General features: G+C 35.5%; 1 long non-coding RNA gene across 1 annotated transcript in view; it reads left to right on the top strand.

Moving 5' to 3' along the window:
* The window catches only part of LOC104874127, a 42,632-nt gene extending 27,994 nt beyond the window's left edge, over window positions 1-14,638 (top strand). Inside the window, exon 4 of the long non-coding RNA XR_783665.3 lies at window positions 14,574-14,638. This is a non-coding gene — a long non-coding RNA (uncharacterized LOC104874127). The remainder of the gene's footprint in view (window positions 1-14,573) is intronic.
* The last annotated feature ends 572 nt before the right edge of the window (window positions 14,639-15,210 follow it).

Raw genomic sequence — 15,210 nt, 5'->3', positions numbered from 1 at the left:
TCTCAAAGTAGGTGTTCATGATCCTCTGGATTTCTTTCGGATCTGTTGTGACTTCGCCTTTTTCATTCCTAATTGCATGGATCTGAGCCTTTTCTTTCCTTTTTTTGATAAGATTAGCTAAGGGTTTGTCAATTTTATTTATTCTTTCAAAAAACCAGCTCTTTGTTTCATTTATTTTTTGTATCGTTTTCTTAATTTCAATTGCATTGATTTCTGCTCGGATCTTTATAATTTCCTCTCTTGTTCGAGCTTTGGGTTTTTCTTGCTCTTGTTTTTCTAGGAGTCTAAGTTTCATCGTTAAGTTGTTTATTTGAGCCCGCTCTGTTTTCCTAGTGTGGGCATTCAATGTTATGAATTTTCCACGTAGAACTGCTTTCATTGTGTCCCAAAGATTCCTGTATGTTGTATTGGCATTCTCATTTATTTGTAAAAACTGTCTAATTTCTTCTTTAATTTCCTCTGTAATCCATTGATTGTTTAGGAGAGTGTTGTTCAGTTTCCATGTGCTTGTGAAGTTTCTATAGTTTCTTGTGCTATTGATGTCTAGTTTGATTGCACTATGATCTGATAATAAACAGGGGATGACTTCAATTTTTTTGCATTTATTTAGACCTGTTTTGTGAGCCAGTATGTGGTCTATTTTGGAGAATGATCCATGTGCAGCCGAAAAGAATGTATATTCTGGTTTTTGGGGGTGGAATACTCTATAAACATCTATTAAGTCCATGTGTTCCAAAGCTTGGTTCAGTTCTATTATTTCATTGTTGATTTTCTGCCTAGTAGATCTGTCAATTTGTGATAGTGGGGTATTTAAATCCCCCACTACAATTGTATTAGTGCTTATTTGGTTTTTCATGTTACTTAATATTTGTTTTATATAGTTGGGGGCATTTATATTTGGTGCATATATGTTTATGATTGTCAGCTCTTCCTCTTGAATTGTTCCCTTTACAAGGATGTAGTGTCCTTCTTTGTCTCTCTTAATGAGTTTTGGTTTGAAATTTACTTTATCTGAGAATAAGATTGCTACCCCTGCTTTTTTCTGGACTCCTGACGCATGGAGAATTGTTTTCCATCCTTTCACTTTCAGTCTATGGACTTCCTTTTGCACTAGGTGTGTTTCTTGTATACAACATATTGTTGGATTTTGCTTCTTAATCCATTCTGCCAATCTGTTTCTCTTGATTGGTGAATTGAGGCCATTAACATTGATGGTTACAACTGATATATTTTGACTTATTCTTGTCATGTTTTTGTCCATTTGTTGACTCTTTTTACTTTTTCTCCCATCTCCTTTTAGTTTCTTGCCTTGCCTATTTGATTTGGTCTGTTGGGCCTCATGTTATTGTGAATTTCGTTGTCCTTTTCTAGGATATTGTTTAGAATTCCTTGCAGTGCTGGTTTGGTGTTCATGAAATTTCTCAGGTGCTCTTTGTCGTGGAAGTATTTTATTTCCCCATCTATTTTGAAAGAGAGTTTTGCAGGATACAAAAGTCTAGGTTGGAGATTCTTTTCTTTTAGGACTTGGAATACCTCACTCCAGGCTCTCCTTGACCTAAGGGTTTGTGTTGAAAAGTCTGCTGTGATTCTAATGGGCTTCCCTTTGCATGTGATTTGTTTCTTTTCTCTTACTGCTTGTAGTATTTTGTTTTTCTGTTGGATTTCTGGAATCTTGATTATTATATGTCTAGGTGTAGATTTTTTTTGATCGTGGCTAGTTGGGGTTCTATATGCCTCGCTTATCTGTATGTCTAATTCTTCCAAGAAGGGTGTGATTTTTAAAGCATGTTTTAACTATGATGTTTTAAAATTGGAACTTCTATAGCATACTTAAAAGCATAAAAGTTTTAAATAGTATATTCAGACAGTCCCCAATTTACAATGGCTCAACTTCACAATTTTTAAATTGACAGGTTTGTGAAATGTACATTCAGTAGAAACCGTACTTGGGAGTTTGAATTTAAATCATTCTATGCTGGCAATATATGGTCTGATCCAGGGTAGTGGTAGTGGTAGTGATATTATTGGTAGTGAGCTGCATGCAGCACCCCCAGGAGGAATACCGGCCTCTGTACAATGCTCTGTGGAGCTAACCTGTGATGTTGGGTATATTAAACACATCTTCAACTTAGGATATTGTCAATCTATGATGAGTTTATTTGAATGCAACCTCGTAGTTAGCCAAAGACTACCTGTAGATTCAACAGTAACATCATTCATTTAAAATACATGAACATTTTCTGTTCTTAATTTTAAACATTTAATTAGTATATGTTTGCCAAACATAATTATTGCATTCATTGTGGGGAATTGGTGCATGTACATGACATATCAATTCTTTTTATTTCTTCTTTCTTCCTTCCCCCTTCCTCCATCTCTTGGTTTCCTTCCCATCTACAGAAGATCTCTCTTTCTTATTATTTATCTTTTATTGTGGTTTTTATCTGTTCTTTGAGTTTCTCATATAAGAGAAACCATGTGATATTTAAGTGCGTGTATATGATTTATTTCATTAGTGTCACAAAGTGGATTCATTTTCCTACAAATGACTACAATTTGTCCTTTCTGGAAGAATAGTACTCCATTACATACAAATACTACATTTTCTTCATCCATCCATTGATGAACACTTTTTTCTTTAGTAGTTACAAATTTTACATTATACCTTATTGTCTGTAAAGTCATAATTCATTCTATATCCACTGTAGAATTGTCTTTGGAAATGCATTAAATAGCTACTGGTGTTTCATTACTCAAAACAATTGAATTGTATAAACGTACAGAAATTATTTATTATTGATTAATATGGTTTCTTGGGCTGGGGATTTAGCTCAGTGGTTCTGCCACGTGCCTCACAAGTGCAAAGTCCTGTGTTCGATCCCCGGTACAAAAAAAAAAAAATACTGTTTCTATTCAGACTTTCATCTGTCATACTTCCCTTTATGTTGAGCTTTATAGGAATGGTTGAATCATTTTTTGGAGGCAACTTTTTGGCCATTCATTTAGCATGTATTTAGTAGTTTATATATTTAAGAAGTTGACATTCACTTCTGTGGTAGTTGTGTAATAGTTAACCATGGTGCAATGGGAGTGATTCCTAGGGCTAGAGGTTGAATGGTAGTAACTGAAGGTGCTGCCAGCATAGAGTGGTAAAGAGAAACAGAGCTGAAATTAATGGAGGTAAAAGTTAGACTGTAGGAAATTATCAACAAAATATTTGTTTTTCATCAACACTCAGTCAAAACAGAAGTTCTCACCTATCAAGAATATACTCGATAATGCTATATGTACAGTTTTGTAAATGCATCATGCAGTTTTCTCCCTTTTCGAGACAAGTCACACAGAACAGAATTATTTTTGCTATTCATAAATTTGTAGCAATACTATAAGCAGTATTTATGTCTGTAACACACACACACACACACACACACACACACACATATTTTTTTGGTACTGGGGATTGAACTCAGGACCTTATGCTTAGAGACAGGTGGCACCACTGAGCTAAATCGCTGGCCCTAAAATCGTATATTTTATGCATCCAAACTATGAAGGAATGCAAGCAAAAAATATAAAAAGAAAGAGCTGTATCAGGCCCTTAATTAAAATATGATATCTCAAGATTTAGGAAAAATTATGTGTCTTTTCACACCATCAAATTTGTAATGTTTTGCAGTGTTTAAATTCTAAATAAATATTCATATTCATATCTAAATTTATATTCTTTTTCTTAAGGGATCTCCCCTTTCCAAATTATGTAAGCCTTAAACCCCATGGAAACTGCCCAGTGTCCTTGTATTTGGTCTGCTTTTGTGGTTCTGCACAGTCGTATTCAGATTGCAGTAGGAGCAGTTATTGCCCATTCTATAACACAATCCAGAACATTCTAAAGTCCACCCACAAAGCTTGTTCTAATGCTATAATTTGATTTTAATGGAAAATCGATTAACTCAAGGAGTAATGCATCACAGAGCTCTGATTAGGGATGTTTCCATCTATTAAGAGGTTTTTTTCCTCCTAGCTTTTAATTTTGAAAAAATTCAAATGCATGAGAATATTAGAAATATAGCACACTCAATGCCCATTTTTAACCTAGATTTACCAACTGTTAACATTTTATTATATTTTCTTCCTCTTTCCAAATAATATAATAATAAAGATAATAGTAAATGTATACATTATTATTGCTAAAACATTTGAGAGCAAGTTGTAGACCTCCTGATTCTTTATTCCCACATGCTCCAGAATCCTCTCTAAAAACAAAGTCTTCTCACATGAGAAGTTCCCTTTCCAAGGAACGGCTAGTGGCACAGCTACAGAGAGTGTACAGTCCCAGCTGTGAGCTCACTTAGGTCAACCAACCTCAGCGGCCTCAAGCAGTGGCCTCTTGAGTCAGATGCAACATCCTTCTGGAAGCAATTTCTATCAGGTAACTGAACTAGGTGATAGTGATGGTGAAAAGAGGCAATATTTCAGCTGATTTGGGTTGCCTCTGCTGAGCAATAGTCACTTCAGCACTTCCTTGAAGGACTCCTTAAATGCTGGTGAAGTCCCAAGGATCCTGATGTCATTTCTCTTTTCTGACTCTCTTGAATTGTTTTTTTTTCTCTTTTTTTGGTTGGTGTTTTTGCATTTGAGGATCACAGTATTCTGGACACAGGTAAAGCACAATTCATATTAATCAAAAATTTAATTACAGATATCCATATGCAAAAAAATGAATCTTAATGCAGATCTTTACAGCCTTCACAGAAATTGACTCAAAATTAGTCATATACTTAGATGTAAAAAGCAATACTATAAAACTAGAGGATAACATAGGAGATTGGTACAGCAAAGATATTAGGTGGAGCACCAAGATGTGACCTGTGAAAGAAATAATTGATAGGCTGAATTTCATTAAAATTAAAATTTTCTACTTGTGAAAGACACAATGAGAAGTTAAGATATGGACTGGAAAAATTTGCAAAAGATCTTTCTTTTAAAGAGCTGCAATACACAAAGAACTATGAAAACTCAACAATAAGAAAATGAACAGTCTGATTTTAAAGATGGGTTTGGAGTGTAACTCAGTTGTAGGGCACTTGCTTAGCATGTCCAAGGTCATGGGTTCCATCCCTAGTACTGAAAAAGGAAAAACTCACTAAAGTAGATATAAACATAAATTAGCATATGAAAATATGCTCAACATCATAGACCATTAAGTCAGGTCATCCTAAAGAATTGCAAATTAAAACATAAGTGAGATACTTACTACTACACAGTTACTAGGATGACCAAAATTCAGAGCACTGTCAACACTAAATTCTAGTGAGGATGAGAAGCACCAGGACCTCTTGTTCATTGCTGGTGGGAATGCAAAATGGTACACCTATGATGGAAAACAGTTTGGCATTGTTACCCTTAACATATGATCCAATCTGCTCCTTGATATTTACCTAAATGAACTATCTTCATTCAAAAACCTGTATACAAGTGTTTGTAGCAGTTTAATTCATATTTGCCCAAATTTAACAGCTAACAAGATTTTCTTCAGTGGGTAAATGGATCAATTGTAAGATATTCAGACAAAGGAATATCATTCAGCACTAAAAATAAATGATCTCTCCAACCATGCTATTTTGGAAGTGGGAAAACCATGAAGATTATAAAGAGAGCAGAGATTGCTAAGGACTTGGGGGAGAAAGGAATGAATAGACAAAGTACAATTTTTAGGGCAGTGAAGAAACTCAGGATCTCACGCTTGCCAGGCAGGCACTGCACTGGTGAACTAAACCTGCAGCCAAGTTTTAAATCAGGTGCCATATCTAGGCAATTCTAGGCAATTATTTGTATATTTTATAAAATCTAACTTCTAATTATGAGTTGTTGAGAATGGCTTTAGTGTTTTTGGTTCTTTTAGATAGTTCTAGGTACTTTGATCAAACATGGATTCAAAAATTATAGAGCTTTTCTCATTGTAGTTATTTTCAATATCAGTTATTAGAAAGTTGACTATTACAGTTTTGGAGATAACTGCAAAAGAAGGCCTTATGTACTCATAAGGCTCTGAAACTTATATTTTATGTTTTAGTTGTGGAATTTGAATGGGGTTTTAAAATATTCTGCTTATCTTCCCTAAGGGAGAAAAATCTCTGAACATTAGAAAAGAATTACCTGTTGCTGGAACCAGAAAACCTATTTGGTTTTCTTGAGACGTTGTGAAATCTTACCTTTGCCATTTAGTTTTTTTTTTTGTTCTTTGTTTTTGTTTTTTGTGTTTTTATGGTATCAGGGATTGAACTTGGGTCCTTCCACTTGCAAGGCAGGTGGCGGAACCACTGACCTAAATCCCTGGCCCTCCTTTACCATTTAAATTAAGATAGCTCAAACCTGAAGTCAAACTATTGAAAGCATCTCATAAATATACCACTTGAAGAAGACCTTAAAATAACAGTGTGCTTTACAGGTTATGCTGTGTTATGAGGAAATGGTATCATCTCATCTCTCATTTCCTTTCAAAAGCTATTGTCTCTAAATTTTAAAAAATGGAACGTTGAACTTCTTTATACAGCATGCTGAGATGGGGCTAAACTTTGATCTTATTCATAATGTTCATTATTGGGGCCGGGGACTTAGCTCAGTGGCTCTGCCACCTGCCTCGAAAGCGCGAGGTCCTGAGTTCAAATCCCTGGTACCAAAAACAAAATAAATTCATCATAATGTTCCTTATCTACTATGACTTGAATTAAGAACTGGAGACATAATCTTTCTGCTCTTTATGGAGAAAGCAACCTGGAGACCAGCAACCTTGAGCAGAACTCATTTATTTGTGTAACAACATCCTACCTTGTTGGATGTTGTAGGTACAGTGGTGGCGCCCATCCTGTAGTGCACTTTCTAGTCCACATCATGATTCTGAAAGAAATTAACTAAACGGAATCTCTTCTCCAACAGCACCACAGTGAATGAGGGATCTTCAGGCAGTTCTGCATTGCAGTAGTCCTTTGCTTTCCTTTATGTGGAAAAAGATGAGCTAGACCAACACACCAGGAAAAGGTAGAAGAGAAAGGCTTGGAACTAAAAGATAATTTTTATAAATTACTAAAAGACAATTTATGTCAATTACAATAGGGTGGATCAAATGAACATGTTCTCCAAGGCTTTATATATTTAAAATATATAAAGAAAGAAATTTTGCATGCCATCTACTCTATGATATTTCTATTAAAGAACTCAAGGAACCTATTACTCAGTGTCCCAAATGGAAAAGAAAAAGTTATGACTGGTTGTCATCTCTGTCAACCATATCAGGTGTAAAAGAGAGTGGCAGGTCACTAAATTCAGGGAAAGGAAAACTAATGGAGTCCATGATGCTTGACACAAAAACTTTTTTCTGTCTTCTTGTAAGAGAGGGTAACTGTAGTGGTGGGAATATTAACAATTCAAGCAAAGGGAGTGTGATATATTAAGAAATATATTTGGTGTTTGCTCTTGGTGCCTGCTTCTAAAATTTTTGGAATTTCCTGAGTAGTAGGAGTTTTTCTGTTTTCATGGTGTGCCCCATCTGATTACACCTCAGTGTGTGCTAATGATGGCCCATGATGAGGTCTCTCATGACGGCCTCAATTGAGGCTGGTCCCCACAAAGACCAAGTGAGTAGAAGCTGGAATTTTCAGCTCCATACCCAAACCTACTACATGAAGGTACCTTTGAAAACTTGCACGATGGGATTTGTAGCTTTTGAATTGATGAGTTTATTCATCTTCTGGGAGGTTAACACATCTTAACTCCAGAAAGACAATGGCTGTAAGAGGGACTCTTCTTGACCTTACCCTATGTACCACTTCATGTAACTGTTCACTTATGTCATTTATGATAAACTCAGAGAAAGTAAATAAGATAGCTTCCCAAGTATCTGTGTGTGAGCCATTATAACAAATTATTGAATCTGAGGAGGGCACCACGGGAACCCCCAATTTATGTAGCCAGTCAATCAGAAGGATGGTGTGGGTGATCTATACTTGGGACTGATGTGTGAAGTGAAGGCAGTCTTGTGGGACTGAGCCAAACCTTTAACACATTCATAATGGGGTTGTAATTCAGATGTCTTGCCACCAGTGGTTCAAGCCATTGAGAATATGTTAACCTGTGAAGTCTGACCCTGACCTCTGGAGTAGTTAGTGTCAGAACTGAATTGAGTCAGTGGCCATCCGATTGGTGTCTACTTAGTATCAGAGAATTTCTTGGTGTAGAAAATCCCTGTGTACTTGGTGCCAGAAGGGCTGTATGAATATAGAAACAGAGTTTTCTTTTAGTGACACAATAGACAGTTGAGAAACCAGGGTGGGCAACATCTTATTAAATCCTTTAGAATTATTTTGAGCAGGGTACTTTGAAAATCTGACAATGCCAACATTTTAAAATTCCAAACCTTTCCTTGTGCTTTAATTAATTGGAGCTATTAAAGAGAGGAGTGGCTGGACTAACCTTGGATTTCAAAGTATCCTAAATAGAATGCTTAATATTTCAATGATTAACAAAGACATCATCAAGCACTTCTTCATATATGTGTGCACAAGTGCCAAAAATTATCCATATTTAACACAGTTGGAAAGTAAAATATCTGCCAGAGTGTAAACTAATCAGAAGTCCTATACCATCTGCTTACAGTTTATATCTGTTGTGATTGGCAGCTGTCTGTGCCCTGTCAGTTTTTATACTGTATATCTTAACTGTCTCGCCTGGCCAGTTCTTCAAACCACAGTGATTTTTCTTCAACAGTGTGAACTATTTATACCAACCAACATCCGCTAGCAACCTTTAATAAAGGATATTTGTGAAAGCTGTTCTGTTTACTTGGTGAGAAAAATAGATACTAGGAATTCCTGTGGCTGATTTCAGTTGTTAGCAACAGTGTTACTTTTGCTTATTTCTGCTGTACAGAATGTTGTGTTAAAGGCTGTCCCTACAGTTTCAGTTTAAGTGATAGAATTATTCTGGAAAGTAGTACATTTGCTTGTTCTAGAAAAGCTAAATTGGTTAACTTGAAGAAAGCTGCTTTTTTGGAAAATAGAGCAAAAGCATAAACTTCATGTCATTATTTGATAAAACTTCACTATGTAACAGAGGATGAAGTGAATAGAACCCAAAATAAAAGTCAATATTTAGGTATTCCTAATGGCATTTCCCATCTACTTTTCTTTTTTAGTTCCTTATATAAAAACAATTCCACATTCGATTTCAGTGGAGGGCTATGTTTTCTTTCTTTATTAGTCTGTGCTGTAGTGTTTCTTGCCATCTTTCATGCTTCAGTGGGTCACTCCTGGGCCCTTTCTGTGACTTGAGGATGAGAACAATGGTATTAATTAAAATGGAAAAAATCATTGGCATAAAAAATAACGTGAAGATAATTTCCAAGATACACTTACCAGTGCAGCTTCTGTAGAGCGTGTAAAACAACAAATATTAAACATGTAGTGGAATTTCTATGTGAATAATGATTAATCTTTATAATAATTTTTAATAATGAGGAATCTTACACCTCAATTTTGTGAGATATATGTGAGTAGAATTTTTTCTATTCTTCCTTTCATACATACAGACTGCCTGCAGGCTACAGTGAGTCAACCAGAAGTTTTAGGAACACATTTTAAGAGCTATCATTTGAGGGGATGGAAGCACAGCTCAGTGGTAGTGTGCATGCTTAGTATTTGTTCAATCTCTAGCAAAAGAAACAACTGTCATTCCAGAGAAATCTCACCAATGATTTCTAGTTCTTTGCTTGGGAACTAACTCCCAAATACCTAACTCAATCTTTCCTTTGATTCCAATATATCTTTCTGTAATTGTCTTTTGGATGATTGCTAGGTTCATTAATCTCAGTATTTTAAAAACCTCAGTATATCCTAAAGATCCTCACTCAGTGTTGTTCAAAAGATTGTGAATCTTCAAAATTTCTGTTTTCGTGTCTCACATCCAATAACCACTAAACCTTTTCAGTTGTATCTTGTAACCATACATGTGTGTATGTGTGTGTTTATAAACCATATATGTGAGATATATATATATATATATTACAATTAGGGATTATGGAGCCATTCCCTTCTACTTACTTGTACCTGGTAACACCCCAGGACTAACCCTATCATCACTACCTTTGTTCTAAGGTCTACTACCCAAATGCACAGATAAGAGTAACAAAAGCCCTTGAGCCCAGAAGATTCTGAAGTCCCAAACTAGGATGCATGTGTATTAGACCCATGGAATGATTTATTATGACATTTCTTCATGTTGAGCTCATTAAAGGTTTATACATATGGACTGCATCTCATGCATCCCATTATAAGAGTGAATTATGGGAAAGGACAAGCACAGTATTCAGCACTGTGTCAATCATGCTTTGAAAGACCCAATGGGAAGCATTCTAGACTCCACCCACATTTCAGAACATTAAACCCAATCCATTCAGTGCATGTGCCTTTTTTTCTTTTCTTTTTTCTTTCTGTTTGTGCCATTTTTCCTGCCAACATGAGCCTACTCATTATGAGTGTATTTGCTCCCTTTAAACTTCATTAAACTTAGTTGCTTCTTTACTGTCATGTGCCACATCTAATTCTTGTTTATAGTTCATAAGAACCTGGAAACTTGTCCCCTGGGAGCCCATCACCCAGGGTAACACACCTACTTAACCTGGACTCTTTATCTTTCTCCTACTTTGAGACTGTGTAATTTCCTGCTTGTTTTTCTGCAGTCCCTTTCATATTGGTCTCTCTCTCTCTTGTGCTTCTCCAATTTATATTTCATTTTGATTCTAGAGTAGCTTTTATAAAATGTAAATTTTTGGTGTCTTACTCCCCAAAATAACATTTTTCTTCAGAGTAAAATCTGAAGTTTTTAGTATCACAAACAAGTTTCTTAGTGATCTGGCCATGGCTCACTTTACTTATTACTACCTCAATACTAACATACATTTATTTGACATTTATGAAAATATATTTTGATATTCATTTTTTTGTACATACTACTCATATTTTTCTCAAGTAAGCTTTGGCTTAGTTCAATCTATTCTATAAGATATACTTCAAAATGGGCAACTGGAAATAGCCTTCAAGACACCATATTTTGAGGTAGATATCCTCAATAACCTTCTGTGTAAGTCTATCATAACACTTTAGGGAATAATATAGTATATACTTCTTGATTTTGTTACTCTCATTGTATTTTAAGGTTATAAAAAAAAGATAAACTAATTGGTTTCTATTTGTACTTATTTCCTGATTTATATATTTTTGCATTCAAATAACTTTTGAGAAAAGAGATTAAATATGTAATGTGGACTATATGATAGTTGCAAACATTATTTCATATTGGTTGATTAATTTGTAAATTTATAGAATATAATCTATTTATGTCAAATCAAGAAATAAAAATTCTCCCAAACCTATGGTTTTTGTTTCAACATTAGTGCCAACACACTCTCTTAACCTTTGTGTTCATGGTACAAGCCAGTGCTTCAAAAGAGAATGAAAGCTAATGTCTCAGCAAATAGCCTTCAAGTAGTCTTTGAACTAAGCAGACTTGTAATATTTTTCCTTAAATCTTGAACTCTCATGCCTTGAACCTTTTAAAAAACATATAATGATTTAGATTTATTACAATATAAAGTTATTAAACAGAAATTGTATATATCAAACTCCTCTTTGTTGTACTAAATTAGTTATCTTGAAATGTAATCAGCTTCAAATCTAAATTTTAAACATTTTGGTATATAGTTTTAGAGCAGAAAATAATGAAAAATAAATTCCTGTTTCTTATGAGTTGATCTTTCCCGTAAAGAGATAGCAGTTTTATGTGGTAGAAAGAATCACCAGATGAACCTACTTTATACGTGCTATTTATTTTGTTTTTTGAATATTGTTTGTCCCCTCAGAAACTCATGAGTGACATTAGTACCCTGCCAGTAAGAAGCCCATTATCATTTATTGCCCATTGACCTTGGAACAGAACCATAAGCCAAAATAGCCAACAATAAATAGACTAAGACACTCTGTAATACCTTGATGTGACAGAATTAAAAGTGCTTTGAAAATTATTTTTATGTTACTGATCACTGAATAGATATATTAAAAAACAAAACACAAGGAAACGCGGAGTGATAAGCTTAGGAAGTTTTTATTGTATAAGAAAGACTAAGGCAGAAATATAAGAAGAGTTGCTGGTGTAACTTTGAGCAATTAAATTGGACAAATGAATGCAGCAACAGCAAATAAAAATATAATGACTAGTTTGGATAAGAGTCCTTCATAGGTCAATGGGCTGAAGGCTTCATTCCCCAGGGTGGTAGTGTTGGGGCCTAGTTAGGTCACTGAAGACATGCCCTTAAAGTGGGTTACAGACCTAGCCTTTTCCTTTCTCTACTTTGCTTACTTGGCATAAGGTAACCAGTTTGTCTCTACCACATGCCCACTGCCATTGCCATCTGGCCCACCCATCACAGGCCCAAAGCAATGGATCCACCCCATCTTTGACTGGAGTCTCCAAAACTGTGATCCAACATAAACTTTTTCTCTTTACAAGTCAATTATCTCAGATATTTCATTATAGTGACAAAAATCTGACTATTACAGTAGCTATCATGCTCTGTTTGGTGGGATTTTGTTTAGTAAATGTTTACATTTATATTGGACAGCAAAGTCACAAAATTGTCATCATCATCATCATCATCATTATCATTTTTATGGTCCAGGGATTGAACCCAGGGCTTCACACATGCTAAGCATGCAGTCTCCCACTGACATGTTCCAAGACATGATCCAAGACATGTTCCTGCTTTGATTAAAGAAATATGACACATCAACCAGTGCAGCCAGAGCTAAATGTGAACAAATTGTTATTAGACAAATGCTGAGACATTAGCCTTCATTCTCTTCTGAAGTGCTAACTCATACCATGAATACAAAGGTTAAGAGAATATTTTTTGGCATTAACTTTGAAACAGAAACCACAGGTTTAGGGAGAATTTTAATTTCTTGATTTGACATAAATAGATTGTGTTCTCTTTCCAAATTAAGCAATATTAAATGATATTTGTAACTGGGGTGTAGAAATTTGTTTAAATAATGACAATATTTTGATTAGTGTCTGCATAGCATATGTTCTAACTAGATGACTTAATATTTAAAATTAGTTTCTTATAGACAGTATTTTTGAGTCTTGCATTGGTATCCAATCTTACAATCTGTATTTCAATTAGTATATTTAGATGCTTTCAATTTAAAGTAACCATTGATATGATTAAGGTAAAATCTACCCCCTTGCTAATTATTTTATATTTATTCCATTTGTTCTTTTTTCCTTTGGCTCATGTTTAAAAAATTAGAACATATTTTTTATTTATTTAAGTGGCTGATTATTTGTAGCTCTTTAAAATATTCTTCAGTGTTTACACTATTATTTGTAATGCACATCTTTAATTAAAGTATATCTTTGTATAACATAGCTTGATTTTTATATAGTGCTGTCTAAGAACTGAACATTAAACTCTGTGTCCTCCTATCTTCTGTGATATTGTTGTCAGTCATTTAGTTTTATATATCCTACCAATCCCCAATGCATAGATGTCATGGTGGGTGATGGGATTCTGGTCAGGATGCTAGGTTCTTGTGAGTAATGAAAAAAGAATTTGATGTGTCACGCTATAGTAAAGAAAAAGCAACCAGGTTTAATGAAGTTTTATTAGGTCATAGTACACTCAGAGTGAGTGGGCTTGTGTTAGAAGGAAGAAGAATGGCATAAGTGCTGAATGCACTGAGTTTAAGAATTTTAAATGGGTCCAGGACACCTCCCATCGGGTCTTCTAGAACATGACTGACAATGTGATTAATAGGGTGCTGAATCATGTCAGTTGTATCCATTGAGCATGTCCCTTCCCATAATTTATTCTGTTAGATATATGAGATGCAGTCCATATGCATGAACCTTCAATGAGCTCCAAGTGAAATAAGATTTCTGTAGGCCATGCCAGAGAATCTGGCACATATTTGTTTGGTTTGTGATCTCAGAATTTTCCAAGGTGATCCCAGGTGTCTTTGTCTTTCTTGTCTCCGCTTCTGAGAAGTAGGCCTTAGGAGAAAGGTTGAGGAGGGAGGTTGCCGTGGGACATTGCTCACATGCAGGTGAGTGGAGGGCAGTGGTCCCATAGCCCCAATTGTACTATTGCTGTTGCAACTATTTTTGCTATCTTTTAGTGTGATTAAGAATAAGAAAAAGGGTGGGTATATTGGTACATGCCTGTTAACCCATCTACTTGGGAGCCCGAGGTAGGAGGATCACAGTTTTGAGGCCAGCCTGGTCAACTTAGTGAGACCTTGTTTCAAAAGAAAAAAATAAAAGGGCTGGGGATGTAGATCACTAGTAGAGCATAGCACCCTTTGTTACAGTGCCCAGTATGGAAGCAAGCAATCAAACAAGCAAGCAAGAAAGCAGGAAATGGAGGGAGGGAGGGAGGGAGAGAGAGAAAGGGAGAGAGAGGAAGGAAGGAGAGAAAATGACTTTCATTTTAGGTGTTCCAAGAAATCTTTCTCTTTGTGTAGATCTGTCTCCATTCTTTCGGCTTGAAGAATGTTTTAAAGAATGTCAAGAAATAACAGATCTGCAGGTAATGAAGCTTTAAGGTTTTTTTAATCCTTTCGTAGTGTTAGAGCTTGTATTTAGATATCTCCCCAAAGCCTCATGCATTCATAGATTGTGAGTTTTGAAGGTGCCTGAATTAGTGTAAATGTGGATTAAGTGTGTGATACCAGGATTAAGGGTAAAGAAGTCTCGCCCTGAGTTTGAGTGGCAGCAATCAATCAGATTGTAGTTTGGATGGAATATAAAGGGACAGAAAGAAGGCAGGTTTGCTGTTGTTCCTTGCTGCTGCTGCCTTCTGCCTCCCATACCATGGACTGTTTCTGTGATGACCCTGTCAGGCTGCCCTGACCTGGAGCCAGCTGATTATGGACTGAAACCTCTACAAGCTGTGAGCTAAACTTTTCCTCCCTTAACAACCTTGAATGTTGAGTATTTTGTCTCAGCAATGAGAAAAGGAACTAAAACATGTGATGTAAGAAATATATTTGAAGCTGGGGATTTAGCTCAGTGGTTCTGCTGCCTGCCTTACAAGCTCAAGGTCCCAAGTTTGATCTCCAGTACTGGGGATATATATATATATATATATCTATATATCTA

Source organism: Fukomys damarensis, unplaced genomic scaffold (assembly GCF_012274545.1).
Source record: "Fukomys damarensis isolate Sample0158 unplaced genomic scaffold, DMR_v1.0_HiC HiC_scaffold_4, whole genome shotgun sequence".
In the NCBI taxonomy this organism is placed as follows: domain Eukaryota; kingdom Metazoa; phylum Chordata; class Mammalia; order Rodentia; family Bathyergidae; genus Fukomys; species Fukomys damarensis.
Note: the sequence above shows the minus strand (reverse complement) of the source record. Positions and strands in the feature narration are given on the sequence as shown.